The following is a 21,888-nucleotide window of genomic DNA, read 5'->3' as shown; positions in this document are numbered from 1 at the left end:
AAGAGGAAGGGAATATATATGAGACAGAGCTTAATAAGACCACCACCTTTGCAGTCACTTCCAGAAATTAGAGGCAAGCAGGACAGCTCTATTTCAGAACCTCCAGGGAGAGAAGAGACATGCAGAAAAATAGGAACGGTGACAAAGGAAAACATTCATTCAGAAGATTTGTATTAAGCATCTGTGGAAGGGTAGCTACTGTGCTGGGAATGGATGGACGATGGTGAGAAAACTCATGGTCCTGACTTTCTCAAGGGGAGCAGACGCTATTGCTATTTTGTGTGGGTTCACTGCAGAACTTTAACATCCCTCCTCACCCCCAACCACTAGAAGCCAATAGTGCCCCCTGGTCATTGTGATAACCTCCCTGTTTCCAAATGCCTCTAGGGGAGACTGTACAGTCCCCAGTTGAGAACTACTGAACTTGAGTATGATAGTTGCTGACGGTGCTACATTAGAGAGCTCTCAAAGGGGCATAAAGGACCCCGGTGAGAGCAGAAGGAGCCAAAGAGAAGCTCACCCCGAGATGGCACTCGCTGTCTACATCTTGCCCTGATCTACAGATCTGAAGGCCTACAGGAGGCAGGACTAGGTTTGAGGTGCTGATAGTTCTGAAGAGACACTGAATTGAAGGTCAGGGAATGAATAGAATTATTTGAAGAAAGAGGAAGGAGCTACATGGGGTGTGGATTGGTTAGAAAGAACCCTTAGACATCCTTTGATAGCAAACTAGTTGGCTAGCAGATTAACAGAGGACCCTGAGAGCTGGCCCACAGCCCCATGGAAGGAGCTTAGAGGGCTAAAGGCACATCATGTGGGAACGGATGCTGCAAGGCACCTCGGGGGTCTGGCACATACTTTTGGAAGGAAGTTAGGCAGCCCAGGGTTTGAATCCTAGGTCTTTCACCTACCAACTGTGAGCAATTACTTAATCTCTGAGCCTCAGATTCCTCATATTGAAACAAAGAAAAAAAGAAAACCATCTCACGGGGTTAATTATGAGATTTCATAAATTAAGATATACAAAGCACTTGACTAAGAAAAAAGCACTTAGTAAATAATAACTATACTAGTACTTTTGGCTTCTAACAACACTGGTAAAGAGATTCTCATGGTTATAAAGAGGAAGGAGGAAGACCTGAAACAACATTAGGGCTAGAGATCTAGAAAAATAATAAGACAAATCAATAATGCTAATTCCAAGTTCCTAGTTTTTTACTCCAGGGCTTTTCATCTGGTCCTTTTGAGGGAGAATCTCAGCAATTGCTGCAGCCCTGAAAAACGGGCCTCATAGAGCTGTGCTATACTGTGCACTAGCCAAAACATTGGGATGGGGTGGGGACATTCTGGGTCAAACCTCACGGACAGGGGTACACTGGACAGCACGCAGAGCAGTGCAACCTGCTGGTGAGGAGACGTCAAACCACACCTTACTGAGATGGCTGACAGAACCCTGCGTGTTAAGAGGGAGGTGTGTTGGAGATCTGGGGACTTGATAGCTTCTACTTGAATACTTCAAAGAGCCGGTACTTAGAAGGGCTGGATTTGTTCTGTGTGATCCCAGTGAGTAGAAACAGGGTCAATGGATGGAGGTGACAGGGAAGCATATTCATCTCCATTCAGTATAACCATTAATTTACTGGAAACTTCTGGAAAGCTGAAACTGGGTTTTATTCACTCTAGTGTCCACAGCACCAGCACAGAGCCTTGCCCACATGGGACAGCCAAGGATGAGCAGCGGCTAGGATTATTACTGCCTGGTCTTAGGAAAAGCAGCCAGTTTAGAGAAGCTGGTTATCTCTTCATCGGCCCATCTGCCTGAGACTTTGTTAGAAACAACTATGTCAGCCAGAAGTGACACTCAGGATGGCATTTTTTTTAAGTCTAGCAATGGGTTTTTAAAGTTTAACAATGGATTCTTTTCTCCTACCCTCAACACCTCACTTTGCAAATGCTGAAAAAAGGAAAAACAAAAAAGTGTCTATCCGGCTCAAAGGTTGTTCAGGAATAAAGCTAAATAACTATCCATGGGATGATCTGAAAGTGAAATTTTCAGCTAGATAAACATTGAGCCTGCTACGAAAGGTCATCCTAACTTCCTTTGACCCTCTCATAACTGTGATCCTCAGCATTTTGGTTTGTGGCAAGAAAGCATTGCTTCTCTCCTTCTATCTAGATGGTCTACTGGTCTTGTTTCCTCTTATAGTTTTTAAGGAGGATTAAAGCCTATATTTGACATCAGCTCCAAGCCCAGACTCTTCCTGCCTGATCCACTGAATGCATATTTTGATAAATCTAACACATAAAGGTGATAGATTTGTAAAGGCTACTGGACCAGAAGATATAGAAACACCATCATCTCTCTAGCTTGAGCTCACTGAAGCAAATACTCCCAAACGCAGCATCGGCATAAAAGCTGCTGTCCTAACTGCCTGCCTGTGACTAAAGAAATGTAGATGAGGAATGACATATCTAGAAATGCCCTTGCTTCCTACTCCACATTTTCACTTATTCATTAATTCATCCTATAAATGTCTATCATAAAGTTCCAACGATGTGACAAAAATAGTGGCAAGTGGTGCCTAACATAACAACAACCACACTTGCTGAGTGTTTCCTGTGTGGCAAGAATGTGTTAAGGCACCATGTGCATTAACTCATGTGACTGTCACAGAAACCTACGAGGTAGGCTCTATGCTTTTCCCCATTTTTCCAATAAGGAAACTAGTGCACAAATAGGCTAAGCAGATTGCCTAAAGTCACTCAGGTAAGAAAGGAAGGAACCAGGAATCTTTAGGGAGATAGTTGTTAGACAATGGAAGAAACTAAAGAACAATGATGACTACTTCCAGACACTTTCTAGACTTCTATCAAATATAGATATAGGTAGCAGTTTAAGAGTGTAAAAGCTCACTGCCACCAGAAGACCTAGATTATTCAAAGTACCTATCTATAATTTATTAGTGAACACCAGCTTTGGTTTACGGACAGTGGTTCCCAGGTTTTTCAGCATGATTCCCTTTGTAAATTCCATAGATAAATAAATAAATAAATAAATAAATAAGCCCATTTTGCAAATCCCCAGCAAGTTTGAAAAAATACAAAATAACCAAAAGCTATTTTTAATTCAGGAACATTTTAAATTAATTTACATTTTATTAATTACCACTATATAATGAGATTTGAAAGCAGAGGTACACATACTTTCAAAACATTATTTAGGGACTTCCTAGGTGGCGCAGTGGTTAAGAATCCACCTGCCAATGCAGGGGACACGGGTTTGATCCCTGCTCCAGGAAGATCCCACATGCCACTGAGCAACTAAGCCCGTGCGCCACAACTATTGAGCCCGTGTGCCACAACTACTAAAGCCCACGCGCCTAGAGCCTGTGCTCTGCCACAAGAGAAGGCACGGCAATGAGGAGCCCGCACACCACAATGAAGAGTAGCCCCTGCTCGCAGCAACTAGAGAAAGTCCATGTGCAGCAGTGAAGACCCAACACAGGCAATAAATAAATAAATAAAAATAAATTTATAAAAAAAAAACAAACGAATGTTATTTAGTCAGTATGCAAACAGTAGGCACTTGACATCCAAATACAGACCTCTTGACTCCTTGCAGTAACTCCACAGGCCCCTGAAATTCACAGAGCTGTATGACTTCTGCCAAGTTGTCTATCTTCTCTGAGCCTCAGTTTACTCATCTCTAAAGTAGGGGTAATAAGAGCTTTATAGTGAGACCAACAAGAATTTGGAGGGGTCTTATCTGAGACAGGACAAAAATGGTTAAATACAGTCTCTGACAAATATGGTTCCAATGTAGTTAAGGAGAACAGACACACATGAAAGATTTAGTAGGCAGGGCAATCCACTAAGCTGAACTATGCCTTCTGGAATCTAGTCCTAGAATGTGATCTGATAAATATATAAGGCAGTAAGTGTATGCAGAGGGTTCGCTATCACCTTACATACAGAGGGGAAATTCAATCCACTTAAAAGCCATCAAATATTTTTCATTGTTTTTGCTGGAGGGCTGCTATCTGTGGCTGAGACACTTGAAGTTACAGGGATGCACAGGTTGGCTGGGTTTAGATACATCCCTTTCTGTGCTGTACTGAGACTGACTCTGGAAACAAGGGAATATGCACATCGTGGTGATGGAAGATTTTTGGTCTGGTTTGGTTTGGTTTGAAGCTGCAGCTCATATTTATTAAATGACTACCATGGGGAGGAAGTTATACAATGGCCCTAATATTAATATTTAATAATATTTTGATCCAAATGTAATTTAAGGAACATTTTTCATGCAAACTGAAACTTGCTGCTTAACTGGTTCAACCCCCAGCATAATGTCACAATTTGCAATTTTACAGCCTGCATTCATCACATTTTCAGGATATAACTGACTCCAGGGGATAGAATTTTGGAAGTAGTTTCCATCAATGATACTAGCTTGGGGGCAGCAGAAATTACTCCAGTCTCTCCCTTTGTGTTGTTGGGTTGGGGAAAAAAAAGCCTTTGAATCACCCCAGGACCCCTAGTTCACAGTGCTAATGAGTACACAGCTTGATGACTTAGATGCCTCTCTTCCCCTCTCCCCTAGGAAAGCTCCAGGACCCATGAGCAGGGAGAGTTCAGATTAATAATTAAAAGGGCTAACGCTTATTGAATATTACTATGAGGTAGGCACTGTGCTAAGCAGTTACATGAATTACCACTCTTAATCCTCACAACAAACCCTAAGAGGATGGTGCTATTTTGTACCTGTCGTGCAGGTGAAGGAATGAAACTTCCCCTGATCACACCACTGATCAAGTGGGGACTTGATGTCAAGCAGCTTCCCCCAGGACATGAGTTGTAACCACTCCTCTACACTGCCTTGCCACTCCGCTTGCACACCTGGCTTTCAGGGCTACTTTCTCACCCTCGTTGAAAACCATATTTTACATGTTGCCAAGAGAATGGGGACCCCATAAATTGAGAGGCAACTGAAAAAGGAACAAAGCCTTTTGTTGCAGCTTTATATGTGGCATTTGGTGACATGCTGGCAGGGAAAGGACAAGAGGAATGTAGATGGATGTGAAATGATCACCCTTAAAGAAATTATCAAAGCATGGAACTTAAAATCAGAAGCATTTTCGTTATATACATGTACTGTACTTAATTGAGCCCATCCCTTATTGATGGAAAAGTATGCTATACTTAATCTGTTTTTTTCTTATCTTGCATTGTAGGTATGTCTTTTTACATCTTATAAGTATATTTGTAAGATAATTTCCAAGAGGAGTCACTTTTACATTTTGATAGACACTCACAAATTGCTCTTTATAGTAAGGTTTTACTAATTCACTGTTCCGCCATCGATGTATGGCAGTACTCCACGTCCCCGGAAACAAATGTGCTAACAAACGTTTCATCTTTTGTTTCATCAGGTAGGTCAGAAATGGTATGTCATAGTCTTAATTTGCATTCATTTATTATGAAGTAGATTGAGTATCTTTTATTTTTTACATGTTAAGAACCAACTATATTTCATTTTATGTGAAATGTGTTTCATGTCATTTGCCCATTTTCCGGTCATGTTAAGTTCTTTGTGATACATGTTTAAAATGTTTCCCCCAGTTTTTTGTTTGCCCTTTTGAGCTTGCTTATTGAGTCTGGGCCTTGTAGAAGCTTTTTAATTCTAATGTATAATAAATGTTAAGTCTTCTAGATAAAACTAGAAAGACTTTTCCTAGCCTGAGATTCAGAAAAATAAATTTGCCATTTTCCTATTATTTTTATGTTTTTATTTTTAACACTTTAAATCTTTGATCTATCTGGTATTTTAACTTAAGAAATAAGGAAAAGATATGTTTTTTTTTTTTTTTTCCCCAAATAGCTACCTAGGTGTCCCAACGCCATGAATCACATAATCCAACTTTCCCCTCTGATATTCAGTGGTATTTCTGTCATATACTAAATTTCCATATGCTTTTAGATTCATTGACTTGCCTTCTATTCATGTGTCAACAAGCATACTCAAGCCTTTATCTCTGACTCCAAGTTTAGCCTTCTCTCCTGCATTACTTACATTCTGAAAACAGTACACAATAAGTGAATGGAATGCTTTATGAGTTTCTTGTAATAACACTTAAGTCCTCTCTCACCTTCTCCCCCACTGCCACTAGCTGACAAAATTCAAGCGCTTTTTTATCATCACTAAGAAAAATATAATTATGATAGTAAATCTGTTTGAAATACAGGGGACTAAAAATCAGGTGCTATACTCTTGAGTCAAATAAACAATTTGGGGCTATCCAGTTTCCTTCCATAAGAGCCAATGATTTTGTATAGTCTGTGTGTGTGTGTGTGTGTTTTATACACATGTGTGTGAGGCACACGTGCCAGGTACTGAAGAGATAATACTTTATTAAGTAAACCAGCTCCCCCTCCCAAAATATCCATATTGGTTGAAAAGCAAATAAATTTGGCACTTTCTGTCCTAATCCTTCATAGGATTTGCTCACAGCTGCATGTCCTTCCTAACTACAGGTACTGAATATGTGATGGTGAAATTCCTCTCCTAGGAGGCTGAGAAAGCGCACGAGGAGCCAGTGCAAAGTGCGGGATGCCTGAGCACTTCAAAGTTGTGAACACACACCAGAATGATGTACTATTGAGCTGCACCTTCTTGTCTAAAAACTAGGCTCTCCACTCCTTCTGCAACATCCTCATTAAGACTCGTGGCCCAGGCTACAGCCGGGAGATAGGAAGTCTCCATCCCTGGGGAGCCAGAGACAGGGATTGTGCTGATGGGACTGGGGTGCAGGAGAGCTGTGGATGATGTTGGAGGAGAGGCCGACTTGCTTGCTGCATTACATACTGCATATCTCCTGAGTGTCAAGAAAGATGGTGCTTTCCCACATCTTTTTTGGGGGGAAGGGCGGGGGAGGGGCAGCACTGCATGAGAGTGCGGAGTCCTAACCACTGAACCGCCAGAGAATTCCCCCCAACTCTCTTAAAAAACCCAGTGGGAGGCAGGATTCTGGATATACCTAGGAGTAACCTTGTAGAACTTTTTGCATGTTCTCACCCTAAGAGATCAAGTTCTAGTAGTTCAGGAACCCCACCTTGGTGGATTAAGTATGGTGTTCCTTAGCACCTTAAAAGTTTTCAATATATACATTTTTCAGGATCACGTTGAAAGATTCCACTTTGTCCATTTTTTTTTTAACTGAAAAATCTATTCAGGGTGGAGGGGAAGGGAGGGAGCTCCACTATGCTGTGGGGAAGAAAACTGCCTGATTTAGAAAAACAGCAAGAGACAAGTAGTGGCTTTTGTGGTGGGTGTTCCATAAACCAGCATTGAAAACACGAAGTTCTTTCTCTCCCTGCACTTCCCGTGGGAGGCCAGAGGGCCTTGATTAAGGGGGAGAAGCCACCATCTCCATCCAGGCAGAGGCGTTCTGTCCAGGCCCAAACAAACCAGAGGCTATTCCAGTCCTCTCCCTCACTCTCTTCCGGCCCTGCTTCCTTTCCCCACCCCTCCAACAATAGCCCCCTCTTGATTTCTGTTCTAAGTGAGAACGGTGAGTCCCCAGTGCAAAGGAAGCGCTAAGGATTTTTTCGAACTGGGAAGAGTGAGGGGTGTGTGCTGGCATCTGCTCCTTGGCAGGTAGTAGCGTTTCTTGTCCTCATTCTCCAACATTCGAAGGAAGAAGCTGGTCGAGTACCTCTTCTCCCCGCAAGGGCTCTGAGATACTCTGTCTCATACTGTTGCTTTTAAATATTTTTTCAAACTGCTGAAACAGCTGGACACCTTTTTGGAATGATGTTCCCAAAACTTGTCACTGCCCCTGCTGGGTGTTCCTTACCCTGAGCCAGCAGCCTGAGGCCCCTCCCCAGATTCATTAGAGCTTGGGGAAGACCTAGGAATCTGCCCCAGGGGATTCTGATGTTCGGTTCTCAGAACATATTTGAAAAACAATACCCCAGACCTTTACTCTCTGAGATTATTAGGATCCCTTGGTATGGCGTTAACTTGCTAGGTGAGACCACAAAACTCATGCCTACTGTTGCTCAGAGCTGAATAGACTTGAGGCTTATCCAGTAACACCATTATCTAAGAGGGAGTTACGTTGTCTTGGACACGTTCAAAGTTTAAAAAGGGGCTTTGCAGAACAGGGACCTACATTCTGAAATCGATCTGTGTATTCAACAGGTCAAAACGCTAAGGCAGTGCTGCACAAACTTGAATGTGCTCCTAAATCACATGGAGATCATGTTAAAATGCTGATTCTGACTCAGTGGGTCTGGGGTGCAGCCTGAGATTCTGCTTCTCTAACAAACTCCAGGTGATGCCATGCTGTGGATTCGTGGACTACATCTGAGGAACACTGCCTTAAGGGATACTTAATTAAAAAAAAAAATTATTAGCTGCTTACCCCTTAATGAGAAACCTAAAAACAAGCAACATCAATTCAGTACCCTTGAGTAAATCCCTTGCTTTTTCTAATATCTGTTAAACAAGGTAGTTGCCTTTCCTCTTCTCCAAAATGGGGAGAATGAAGCACCTACGTCTGAGAATGGAAGGGTTAAGTGAAATAATGTAGGCGAAGTTCTTGGCAGGGGCCCCAAACTTAGTGATGACTCTTCCGTAAATGTTGCAAGGTGGTGGTGGTGCTCCTGTAGTTATCTCATTCTCCCATTAATACCAGTGGCCGTCGCAGAATGAGGTCAAAGTGGGGCCATAGCAGATCACAGCAAAATAGGAGGAGGGGTCAGAATTCCTTTGTGTGGCCCTGGTGTTTGGCACTAAAGAGATAGGTTTTCTCAACATGAACAGAGAGAGGTTTTTCAGTTCCTGCTGTGAGTAATGGAAACCTAAGACCCCAAAGTTGTTGTGATATTTATACTTATATTCACCACTCTACATTTGCCAAATAAGCGCAGAACTGCCTCAGTCCAGTATTGGTTCATTCTGGCTGTCTCCAATGCCTAATTATATAAAGGAAAAGGGATATCACATTTCCCTCCCTGAATTTACTCCTTCGTGTTTGTGTAAACTCAGCCCAAGTGGCATCCCTTTAACTTGGATTTACAGCCCTGTCTATAAAAAAACAGAGAGCTCTGAGCACTTCCTACAAGGTTAAATCCTGGCTCACAACTCTTTTAGTCAAGGAAAAACAAATGACCATCCTCTTTCTCTCGCCAAAAACAATGTGCTAACCCATCATCTGCCCAGAAAACAAATGGAAAATAAAATGCAACCAAAGTCTTTTCTGTGTATCTGATAAACGTTTATCTCCCACAAGCAAGTGGGTGGGTTTCTTGACAAGATGACACATTAATATACATGTAGCAGCCCCATGCATGTAATGGTGGAACAAGCCGTAATTTCCGTCAATTCAGGTGGGAATAAACGTCAAGCTGGCAGTTTGACACTGTCCAGAACCCCAGAAAGTCTGACTAATTTTTAACTTATGAACTCCTGTATTTAGCATATACAAAGATAGCATATTTCACTCTACAGCCTACTTATTTATTATCATCTATTCCACAAATATTTATTGTGCATCTATTATATGCCACGCGCTATTCTAGGCCCTAGGCGTACAGCAGTGAACGAACAAAGGCCCTGTCCTCATGGCGCTTCCTTGCTAGTGAACTGATGTATTATACATAACTTCTGATGAAGACACGTTCTTATTCTTTTATCTAATGTCATTGTTTTATCTAAATGTATTTGACATTTAAATGGTTAAAAAGAACAGCCATCATTAGGCTAGGTGTTTCTGAGCGTGCACATCAAAATATTTGCTGTCTCTCTGTTTCTGTCAGGTGGAGACCTGTGTCCACTGCTGCTCTACTTATTAGCCATATAAACATGTCAGAAAAAGAATTCAAGAGATTTGGGTAGAAATGACCTCAGGGAGATCAGAACTTTTTCTCTAAGTTACAGATTTTTCTCATGATTAAAGCAGATTTAACATGACTTGTGGGTGCTGGTTTTTCAAACACCATTGTCAGTCTTCTGCCTTTCCATGTCAGTGTTAACTTAGGGACAAGGATTCAACTTCTAAAACTGGCTCAGCACAACACACCCTGTAAAAAGGTAAAAACAAAACCGAAAAACTTATGAGACTGAATCTACAAATACTTTTTAAGTGAATAGAAAAAAAAACCCTGTGTTTTCTTTATTAAAGAAAGAATGCATGCTCACTGTAAGATAAAAATTATAAATGCATAATCCAAAGAGTGCTAGTCATACAGAATTACAATATTTATAATTCTAAGTAATTGCTCTTTTATGATATACATGTTGCTATAGGACAGTGATCAGTCTCACCAGATTGGTTGCATATTCCTTATTCCATAATACTAGCAGCTTCTAGAATAACAATTGATATGTTCGAAACTAATTTCTAGAGAAAACATCAAATCCTGAACAGGGATTATGCTTAAAAGTATGGCTCTTAAAACATACATTTTAATTTAATGTCAACGCAATCCTGAAGAAGACAGAGCAAGACAGTGACCATCTGCTTTAGAGAATCACAGGACATCAACATAAGAATCTCACAGATCATCTAGTGCAGTGGGTGGTGGAGAAGAGTGTAAACAAGCCCCAGGTGAATTCCAATACACACACACACACACACACACAGACACACAGACACACACACACACACCCCACCTTGAGAGTCACTGATTTGGTCCGACCTCATCATTTTTCAGAGAAAACTGAGGTCTAAGCAACTGAAGAAACCTATCAGGTCACACATACAGGGGGCGGCAGAGGTTGGACAAAACAGAGTAGAAGTGTTCTGACTCCCAAGCTGGTCTTCGTTCTCCTGTTCTAAGCCATTTTAGAAGACAACTTTTGCACATTAGGGTGGAAAAACCCAGCTTCAATTTGCTCTCTGAGGGTTAAGTTGTCCAAACAAGTCTCTACTGTATCAGAGCCTTTTCTTCTAACAAAGGAACCTCAAAGGTTTGGGTTATTGGTGGTAGAATTTTGGTTGTTGTTGTAGCTGTGTGTTCTGCTTTTGGAAAATGGAGAGGGAATTTTAACTAACATCTAAGTTAAAGTATCATTATTACTTAACAGACTAATCAGCACGTAGGTTTTAAAGTTTACAGTGAGAGAAAGATAGCAGTTGGATGACACACACGCATACACACACCCACACCCTGTGGTGATACTGGCATTCTGTTTATTGGTGATAAACTAAATGGGTTGCTGTTAAAATATTTGAGAGGGATCTCTGAGTGTGCTAGCCTTCACGGTGGGGAGAACATGTCACTTCAAGTCCTTTTCTCTCTGGCTGAGTCACTACCACGATGGTCTCCAAAAAAAAAAAAAAAGTCTCCAGCCCTCCACTGCCAGGGAAAAGGTCACCAATAGCACAGAGCTCGAGAGCTTGGGGAAGTGGGTGAAAGGGAGAATGAAACGTCTACAACATCATGTAGTCTCTTCAAACATTCATCTAAATTGAAGACTTTTATCCCAAGACAAACTCTCCCCTACTCTCCCCTCTACTGAACACAGCTGGCATTTTAATGAGGCTAAATCTGGTGTTTCTGCCATTAGTGGAGATGAACAGCAAAACATTAAACTCTGCTTTCCTCTGTTTTACAAGAATTGAGCTTCACTCAGTGGTGCCCGACTCCAAAGCTATGAGGGATGATTTTTGTTCGGACAGACCCTTGGTATAGTATTGATCAAGGATAATGACACAAATTACAGGGAATATAGGCTACCCTCTACATTCAAAAGAGACAGTACCGTTAAGTATTAATATAAAACTTTAAAAATTACAACTGACGTTGATTGACTTCTACTACTTGCCATGCTTTGTGTTAGTTGTGTTACGTAAATAATCTTATTTAATCCTCACAACAACTCTATTACATAGATGCAATTTTACATTAGGGGAAACTGAGGCTTAGAGAGATTAGTTACCTGGCCGAAGTAAGTGTCACACAGTAAGCAACGAAACTGGAATTCAAACTCAGATTTGGATAACAATAAAACCTGTGCTTTTGATGTTCTGCTTGCTCTCATCTGATTCGCACGCCAGCACACAGACGTACAGGACACATCCTAACATAATTTAACACTTATATGGCAAATTTATAATATAGTTGTATGTATAGTTTGGGCACAAATTAATTACTGCCACCTTCTGTGTGTCAAATTATGGCTCATTCCAAGCTGGAGTTCCCCTAATGACATCACAGAAGAGCCTCTGATGACCCCAAAGAAGAATCACACACTGGAAGTTTCCACAAATGCCAACTCACTCCTTGGAGTTGAGTGAAGACAGATTGGCAGCAACTAGGCTAAACCAGTCAATGGCTTTTTTCTTTAGGGAGCTGAATTTTTTCCCCCAGTATCCAGCAAATATTCTCATGGCAATGACTTAACAATTCTGAATTGGAAACACTGAATACATATTTTTTCTTTTAAAGAAAAGAACCTATCCTTAACTCCTTAATCTTGGGCCACAGGTTTGAGGCTGCTTTCTGAGCCATTGGCATACCCACCTTTTGCCTTACTTGTCTTTGGTCAGTGTGACTCTGCTGTCATTTTTTTTTATATTGTGTTGCACCTGATGCTTTTATTCAATAACCCAAATGAGAGAGTGTTCTCTGATGTTGTTCTAATTGGGCATAAAAGTAAATACATTATCATGGAAAAATGAAACTGAAAGAAGCAAGAAAAATTGCAGCCCTGAGTTTTCTACTGGGGTCACATTTGCAGATAAGACGCCAAAAAAAAAAAAAAAAAAAACCCAAGCCGATCAGTCCCGGCTATCTTTTGACCTGAAGATCTATGAACTGGGGTGGCTGGAGTAGGTGGTAGGGGAGCTGGAAACCACTTTCAACTGTTATGAGCATAATTTTGCCTCCTCAAGCAGGCAAACGCTAATCACATCTCTTTGCCGTTGCTCATTTTATAGTGCTCCTATGGAAAGTCTCTTGAAAAAAAAGAAGAAAAAAGAAGTCTGACTAATGGAACAAAACTCATATAACAGTCCAATTCTATCATATTTTCTTACTCTTATAAGATGATCGCTTGGTTTTGAATAGATTAATTACTGGATTGTGGTTAATGCATAGTCTGGCCAAATTAATTTATAAATGAGAGAACAGCTATTTTTATCCCACTCTTCACTTCCCAGATGACTTCAATCAGTAAATTTCATCGAAATGAACATAAGAAAAAACCTCTGCCTGTCCTTTGTCTTTCATCCATTCAACACCTCTCTGAGCTGATTGATTAATATTAGTAAATACACACGGTCTTTCAGAGTGACCTTGCTGGCCTGTTTTTGACAACATGACCTTGGCTCCCTTGTGGCTTGCCGTGGTGAGTTCTTGGTAACATTATACTTTCTGACAAATTTAATTGAAGTAAGTTAGGTTTTAAAAACCAGTTGTGTGTATAATCTTGACTAGTTTGCTGTATTCTATTTGATGCTTTGAAAACCAGGCGCTGGGTAAATATTTTTCAACATTTAGCTTGGTTTTTCAATCCTACTGACACAAGCGATCAATCTCAATCTTCCTATCCTAGTGGTACATTGTTTTCCAAAACTAAAGCTACATGCCCCCAAATCTTTGCCTTTCCTTTCTTTTGTGTGGCAGATGACATCTTTCATTGACAGTGGATAATAAATTTACATTCAACCCACATGTGGGACCTGAACACATAAGCACCCCCCCCCATGAAGTACAATGCAAAGTGATATTCCCTTCTTTTTTTCCCCCTACCTCAGCGATGCAGAATAACAGTCATAAATTAACAGTCCTCTTTGGGGAGGATGCTGCATGAAAAGAACAAAAGAAGGCACCTCAATCTGGACAACAGGTAACAGAATCCCCAGAGCAAACCACAATTCTTAGCAGACACCCTGATAAGGTTCCCAATACACAGCACTGAGGAAGAGTGAATTCTCCAGTGAGATACATCACATACTCCAGTGACTCCTGGTTTAACCCGGCCACCTTATCTGGGCCAAAATTCAGATTGAACACAATGTCCTCCTTAGCCCAGTGCAAATCTATGTCCAGTTCTGCCAGCCTCAGCTCTGCGAAACATCAGTATTCTCTTAAAAAGAAAAACATATAAGCTTAAATTCTGGGCCATCCTTCAGTCGTACCCTTTGAGTAAGGATTACACCCAGTAAGGCATTTTCTGTTGAAGATGCCCACAGCAATATCCATTCCAGGGACAGTGAAAGGGAAGCAGAAACGATTGCATGGGTAACTTACCAGCTCCTGAGTCTGAATGGCTGCAGCAGCCCCCGTGCTTTACCTGATCCCTTGCCTCTCTGTCTCTCTCCCTCTCTCTCTCCCTCTTTGTCTTGTGTACAGATTGCAGGGAACTTAAAGAACTCGCAGGGACAGTGTTTCAAATGACTTAAGAAAGAGAACAGGAACAATACTTCGTTCTCTTTTTCTCAGATGAGTACCTTCGGGAAGAAGGAAGGAAGGGAGGGGAGAGGGAGGAAGTCAACAACCCTTTGCTTTCCTGAAAAAAAATAAGGAAACAGAAGATAGACATCTCATTTTCTCTTAAACAAAATGTTGGAAGGGGCAAAAAAAAAAAAAAAAATCTTTGAAAAAAGGAATTCCTCAAATATGCTCTCTGCCCTGGAAGCTTTAAAGAGATGAAAAGCCTTACTGGCCTGGCCTGTCCAAACAAATGGTGTTCCAGAAAGCCAGGCTCTCCTGAGCTTGCAGCCTCTGGTATCTAGTTTGCAGAACTGACACAGCCAAAGGGGAACAAATCATGTCTTGCCCACTCTGAGCAAGGGAAAGTTTGGTCTGTCGTGCTAACTGAGGCAACCCTGCAGCCTGTGAGGCCAGGCAGCCGCAGGTCAGCCGGAATGTGTGCCTCTTCCCAGCCTCTTTGCAACACCAGCATCGCTGCAGTTCTGCAGCCTGACTCTAGAGCCTTCCAGTTCTTTCTGGATCAAATAACAGATTTGTGCACTGGTCACAGAGCTTCACGCAATCAACTAAGACAAGCTTCCATCTCTGCTGATGGATGAAAAAGAAAAAAAACAAAAAAGGAAAAAAAAAAAACACTTGCCACACTGCTGCTGGACATAGTTATGTCAGAACTGATGTTTCCCTTGCCCTATCCTTTCCATTCTTAATGTTTCTTGGATTTCGTCACCTCTGGAAAAACTGGAAGGTGGTTTCTAATTTGTTTTCAAAATATTGCATAGGTCTTAGGTAAGTCAGCCACAGTTTTTGAAAAGGGATAGGGAAGCTGAATACAAGGAGTTAGAAAATGGTGGGATCATGCTTTACCATGTTGGGGTGCTAGGAGTTCGGTGGGCAAGCGTGAGCTCTGCTTAGGGTTTATTTCACTTAGGAATAAGCGTGGTTTAAAATTCTCTGATTTGTGTTGTGTATCTTATGCCCTTCATTCATCTGGTTAAGACCATTTTTTACCACGAACAGGAAACCAGCAGTTATGCAGATCTTTGTGGCAGCAAAAGAAAAAGCAGCTTTAAGTGCTTCCTTATTTCAAGCAATTGTGAAAAAATGGGGTGGAGAGTCATACCTGGGCACAAGGGGCAAGTGAAATGAATTCAGAGAAACAATGATTCTGATTCAGTCTCTCTGTAAGACTTTTACTGGATTCAATGGACTATAAGATCCATTTACGTATCCAGTTTCCTTTTCCCAGTAATTGTCGATCAATTTATCTCTCTATCTGAATCTCTGTGTGTGTGTGAGTGCGTGTATCATAAAGAATATAATGTTATTCAGTAAGTGTGTAACAGCCAGGACAGTCTTATTCTTTGCATCCCCGTGGCACCAATACTGGCACAACACACGGCACTGGATTTCTGCCATGGGTGAGCCAACCCCATCTACAGAACCAAGGCCCAGAGAAGAATCTGTACTCTTTGCCCAAAGTCACACACATCAGTGGCTGAAACCAAAATGCTCATCTCTGTCCTGATTCAGCTCTGGCGCTCTTTGCGCTCTGCTGGCCTCCCTCTACATCCTGCCTTTGTAGGAATGGGAAGGACCATGAAAATGAAAATCTGAGAAAGCAAGAGAAGAGCATAAGAGAGTGGCGTGGGGAGGGACAGGAATTGATTCCTGTAGAGCAGTAGCGGCATCGGGGGCAAACCTTTGAGTAATTGTGAGGTTTAAGAAGCCCTCTGCTGAAGTGTACAATAAAAAGTGGGGGTAGGTGGGAGGGAGGTGAGGGTGAGTGAGGAGAGAGAGGGAAAGGCTGGGCTGGGTTTCTGAGGCACCAGGCAGTGGAGGCAAAGAGGGGATTTGTAGCACAAAGACACTCAGGCTGCAAATGTCTCTGATCACCTGGAGAAGCAAGGACAGCACCATGCAGCCCTTCCCAGGTTCCTATTCCTCTCGCGGCCTCAGGGCAGGGCCGGGGCTGGGCCCCAGGAGCTCAGTGAGAATCCAGAGGATTTCCCTTTCAAGTCTGCAGAATGTGGGGACGGTCACGTTGAGGCGGGTTGTTTTCTCCAAGCCGGCTGACCCGCCCAAAGTCAGCCTGGCTGGGGACGTGTGCCATCCGAGCTGGCCGGCTTTGATGTCATGGAGCTGCGTCCAGTCGGGCGCTAGGGACATCACCTCAGGAAAAGCGGGAAGGCGGTTTCCAGTGTTTTCGAAATCCTGTGAAGCAGCGTGGGTCCTAGGTAAGTCAGCCACGGTTTTTCCAAAGGGGTTCTCAGCCCTGCCAGTGCCAAGCTGTTCCATTCACACAGCTCATCGTAACCCTCCTGTGAGAATCCTAGAACCGGCTTCTCCCTCTTTCCCTGCTCTGCCCATCACAACAAGATGATCCCCTAATACTTGTAAAATCACCCCCTGGGTGTGGAGACGCTGAAATTCTTAAGTCCCTCCCATCAGGTTTCTCATCAGGAGGGATTTCTCATCAGGGCGCTCAGGCTGGTGGCGCTTCCTCTCCAGCATCTCATGATTTGTTCAGATTCTGATGGGAAGTGCAGGGAATGGACGTCTGTGCTGCAGACAGCTGAGGAAAGGCTTGTAGAAGTGGGCTAAGGCCAGGCCTCGGACTCAGCAGGGGAGCTCCACGTTGCATTGGATATTATAGAGACCATTTGATTAGAGAGAGTGGGCTACAAGATCAGGGGACAAGGAGGAACACCAAGGTTAAAATTCAGTGAGACAAAAGCAGTGACCTAAGACTCAGAACCAGCACTGCAGAAACATGAGCTCTATTCAAAATGGCTTCCAACTTCTGAAGCATCCTAAGTGGTACTTCTCCAGCTTCTGATTATCCCGAGCTCTAGGGCTATCTGTTCATCCCAGGACTAATTTGACCCCTGGCCATGGAGGGTGGGGAAGTGAAGAATGAATTGAAATATAACATATGTTCAGAACAGTGCACAAAAAAGTAAGTGTACACATCAGTGAACTTTTATAAAATGAACACATCTGAATAACAGAAACCTAATAAGAGACCCCCTGTCACCCTCTAGCCTTCTACTCTGACCCGTGAGGTCAGAGCTCTCAAGGGTCACATTGTCCTAAATTCTCAAACCTGACATAGATGCATATTACCTGGCTTACATAACAAATGGCATCAAATTGTACTTTCTGTTTTGTGTTATGTTTGTAAGACTCGCCCCTACAGTTGAGTGTAGTTGTGGCTCAGTCACTGTCACTGCTGGAGAATATTTCATTCTGTGACTGTACCACAATTTATATATCCACTCTACTGAAGATGACATTTAGGTTGTTTCTATTTCAGGGCCATTACCAAACAGGCTGCCAGGAATATTCCTGTTCCTGCCAGATGTCTTTTTAAAGCCTGGTGCAGGACTCCCTTCTCTCCAGGAAGATTGTCCACGCCAGTGATTCACAACCTTTTGTTTGGTTTCTTTGCACCCACTTCCTCTCATGTGGGACACATGGCACAGATAATTTTTTCTTTAATTCAAATGGATTCGGTTTGAGGACACAGTGATGCCTTTGGAGATACTGGCAGAGTTCCTGAGTAGCTTCGGAATGGATTGGGAGCCACGGTTCTCACTTCCTGCTACAACCTGGAGATGCTAGTTCCTGCTGCTCTGAGTCACGCTCCATGGACTCACCATCTCCTAGATTCCGTGGCAACTGGATCTCCCCCCTCGTGTAGGCTTCTCACGCATTAGACTAACGTGTAGAAGAAAAGGCCAAGACCCGGGCCTGAAACTGCTTTGAAACTTCCTTTGTTTCTTTGACTTATTCTCTTTGTCTTGCCAAGCTCTAATATCCTCCAAGTCCCAACTCCCAAAATGTGAGAACATTCATTTCTTTCTTTCTTTTTAGGTTTTTTTTTTTTTTTTTTACCATGAAAAGATGATATGAAGGATTATAAACAAGTTACTAAAGAAAGTCTGTTTATGCATCTAGTTTCTTCATTTGACAAGTGGGGATAATGACACAACACCTATTTTTCATAGTCTTAGGCGTAAAGAAGAAGAGGAGCTAAAATCTTTCATACACTTACCACGTGCCAGGCACTGTTCTAAATACTCTGCATGTCACAACTTCCTTCATCACAACAGCCCTATGAAGTAGATGCTTTCATTGCCCTTTACCGCCTCCTCTTTTTTAATAGACAAGGAAACTGAAGCATGGAGACATTACACTACTAGCCAGTATCACACAATTAGTAAGATTTCAAGCCCAGGGAATTCTGGCTCAGAGCCCTGTTTCAACCACGAAGCTAACTTGCCCTGCCCTCTAAACAAACACCGCCTGTCACATAGTAAAAACCGGTCCCTAGAACTGGAGAACATGTTGCATAATATAAAAGGCATACATGTACGGCACAGAGGCGTATCTTGCAACTATTTAGTGAGCATGTCTACGGACCAGAAGGCCCCGTGCTAGGTATGGGTAATGCACTGATGAATTTTACTTCCTGGCAGAGGAGAGACACTTTCAATTAAACAAATCATGCTTGCATATCTAAACAATTACAGTTGCAGTCAGTGCTCTGAAAAGGAAATCTAAGACTTAGGAGAGCTTGTAGTCAGGTACCAAATCTGAACAAAAGGTCAGGGAAAGTCTTCCTAAGAAAACGAAATGTAAACTGAGACCTGAAGAATGAGTAGCCACGTGCCACGCAGAGACGGGGAGGCAGCAGCTCCTGCAAGGGCAGCCACATCTGCGTCAAGCGCAGATTCTGAACTTGATCCTAAGATGGATGGGAAATCATAAAGACTTTACACAAGAAAAGGACATGATCAGATGTGCATTTCAGAAAGCCTATGTTGGTCACTGTGCAAAGAGCGGCTTGTGGAGGGGCAAGAGTGGAAGCAGGTGAAGAGTGTTGTAAAGTCTAGTCTGAATTTGGTTGCGACAAGCAGGGTCGTCAGGAGCTGCACGTGGACGTGTTAGTGCCTAGAGAGGTCATGGGTGGTAAAGTGTGCGAGCCACCCTGATACACTGTGTGACAAGAGTTTATTGGGAAGTGAATATAGGCAGTGCTTGGCACACGAACAGCTGGCTTATGAAAGATTCTCACTTTTGAATGGAAACACCTTCTACCATGCCCCCACCCCATCCCCAGAGCCTCCAAAGCTGAGCACCTACCTACTTTGCTCCACCCCAGCCTCCTGATCTGCTTGCCTTGCTGTCACTGTCCTCATGTGTATCCCTGTGCCTGCATTTCTTAATATTCACCCAACAAAGTTCTCTCGCCCCTAGCACATACCCAAGGCTGCTACTGAAAAGCTGGTGACATTCTCAAGGCTGGTCCAGGAAGGATGAGTCTGAGGGATGGAGGAGATCTCAGTGTTTGAACTACTAGGGTTGGGGAAAATGTATTCTAGGCAGTCCATGTTAGGACCCGGCCTGAAATACTCTAAGGAAAGTCTGGTAGACATGGTAGATGGGTAGTATTATGATTTAGTTACAGCACTAAATCTGAAGAACTGGCCTGTGGACTTAATCACCATGGAACACATGGTTTCTACAGGAAAATGCATTCTGAGCTCCAAATATCTGATATAAACAAATGAATACTTTTAAATTGGGGAATGGTAGTAGTTGTATTAAAAAGCACCTGTGGGTTTCTTGTCAGGCCAGAGGTGAGCAAGCATCTTCCTCCAGTACTCACTTCCATTATTCAGTGGGCTCATTTTTCCACAGTCTTCCTCCAGAGTGGTCGTAAAGGCCTTTTTCTTCTACTTACAGGCTCTCTCCAAGCACCCTAAGATCCTATGTGTCAGTGGCACACAAGAGACAAGAAATAACTCCATTTTCTGACATTACATTAAGTATGATTAGAGTTCCCCTCCTTGATAAAGTTGGCTAACAGTTATACATCATTATTTTTCATGACTCCCACACCCTTCCTTAGGTTGTACCAGACCCAGGACTTTCACAGCCCCAAGAAAATAGCACTGAGTCTTGATCCCTGTTGGCTGAATCATGGTTCCCTCAGAGGTGGCTGGCTGTGCTCATGCCTCTGCACCCCCAGTGCCTCACAGGAACATCCACCCAATCTTCCAAGACCATGTTGACCAGACCTCTACAGTTCCCCTTGTCATCTCTACAGCCCTCCATAGATGAGACCCAAGGTTGCTGCAACCTGGCTTCTTTCCTAATTTTCTGGGACCCAGCTCACACTAGGGGTCAGGCTTCCCCCTTCTTCAACCCCATTCCCACACCTTTGAGCCTCCTTGGACCTAGACCAGGGGTAAACTCAAATATTGAATGAACCAAGCAGGTGCATTTAACCGGTGCCCCATGTGCAGTACAATAGGGTATGGTGGGGATCAGAGCAGATCAAAGAGCCCATGTCCCAGTTAAAGTGGTTCGTGACCAGGTGAGAATATAAGCCTAATGTGACCAGATCACCTTATTTTTTAAAAATAAGCTGAGAGTCTGATTTTTTGACGTGGAATTTCTTGATTTTAAAATTTTAGAATTGAAAACAGACTATTTTTAAAAGATAGTAAGAAGTTATTACGAATCTTTTGGGGTGTGACAATGGTGTGGTTGCTGGCTTTTTAAATATATAGTGAAGTATTCACAAATGAAATGTGACTTGTTTAAGCTTCTACATGAAAAAGTAAAATTTAAATGTGAAGGGAGCCTAAATTTGATGTTTTTAAATGCGCCTACAAGTTCTTTGATATTCTTCTCTTTGAAAGACGGAGTCTAATTCTAATCACTTAGACAGTGATTTGTTCCTAAAAGGAGACTAAGGCAGAAGTGATGGGGAGTGACTTGGGAGACCAGGTCACAAAAGGCACTAAGGTTTTCTTTTCCCTCGCTCTCAGATTGCCTGCTCTGGGGGAGATTGACTGCCATGTCATGAGGACCTTTAAGTAAGCAGAGGAAAGAGCAACATGGACAGAGCCTGAGGCCTCCTGCCATGCCCTGTGAGTACACCATCTCCCAGGGCAATGGATCATCCAGGCCAGTAAAGCCTTCAGATGAATGAAGCCCCTGCCACATTCCGAAAGCAACCACATGACGGGTCCTGAGCGAAACCACCCAGCTAAGCTGTCTGTAAACTCCTGACCCATAGAAACTGTGAGATAATACACATTTATTTTTTTAAGCCACTAGGCTTTGGTGTAATTTGTTGTACCCTGAAAGTTAATTAATACATTAGCACCAGGAAGGCTATTAGTTCACCACTTTTGGCCTTGACTTTTCAAACCAAAAAGTCCCAGGTGGGAATATTTGCTGGTGGCAATCACAGTTTGACTCTGAAACTCAACAAGACTGTTAACTGCTACACCCACCTCCACCCACCACCAAACAAAGGGAGTCAGCTTTAAAGGATCACATGCTTATTCTACTCTACATGGAATTCCTGAGAAGAGAATGTCCTAGTGACCCCTGGTACCCATATAATGGTCTGTAAGTCTTCAGTTC

General features: G+C 42.6%; 1 protein-coding gene across 1 annotated transcript in view; it reads right to left on the bottom strand.

Annotated features, from left to right (window-relative positions):
• The window catches only part of ZNF366 (zinc finger protein 366), a 64,567-nt gene extending 50,231 nt beyond the window's left edge, over window positions 1–14,336 (bottom strand). The window contains exon 1 of the mRNA XM_057741320.1: window positions 14,263–14,336. The gene's annotated coding sequence lies outside the window, so the exon portion shown is untranslated. The remainder of the gene's footprint in view (window positions 1–14,262) is intronic.
• Between the last annotated feature and the right edge of the window lie 7,552 nt (window positions 14,337–21,888).

Source organism: Hippopotamus amphibius, chromosome 1 (genome assembly GCF_030028045.1).
Source record: "Hippopotamus amphibius kiboko isolate mHipAmp2 chromosome 1, mHipAmp2.hap2, whole genome shotgun sequence".
Taxonomy (NCBI): Eukaryota; Metazoa; Chordata; class Mammalia; order Artiodactyla; family Hippopotamidae; genus Hippopotamus; species Hippopotamus amphibius.
The sequence above is the reverse complement of the archived record's forward strand: the minus strand, read 5'-3'. Positions and strand labels throughout refer to the sequence as shown.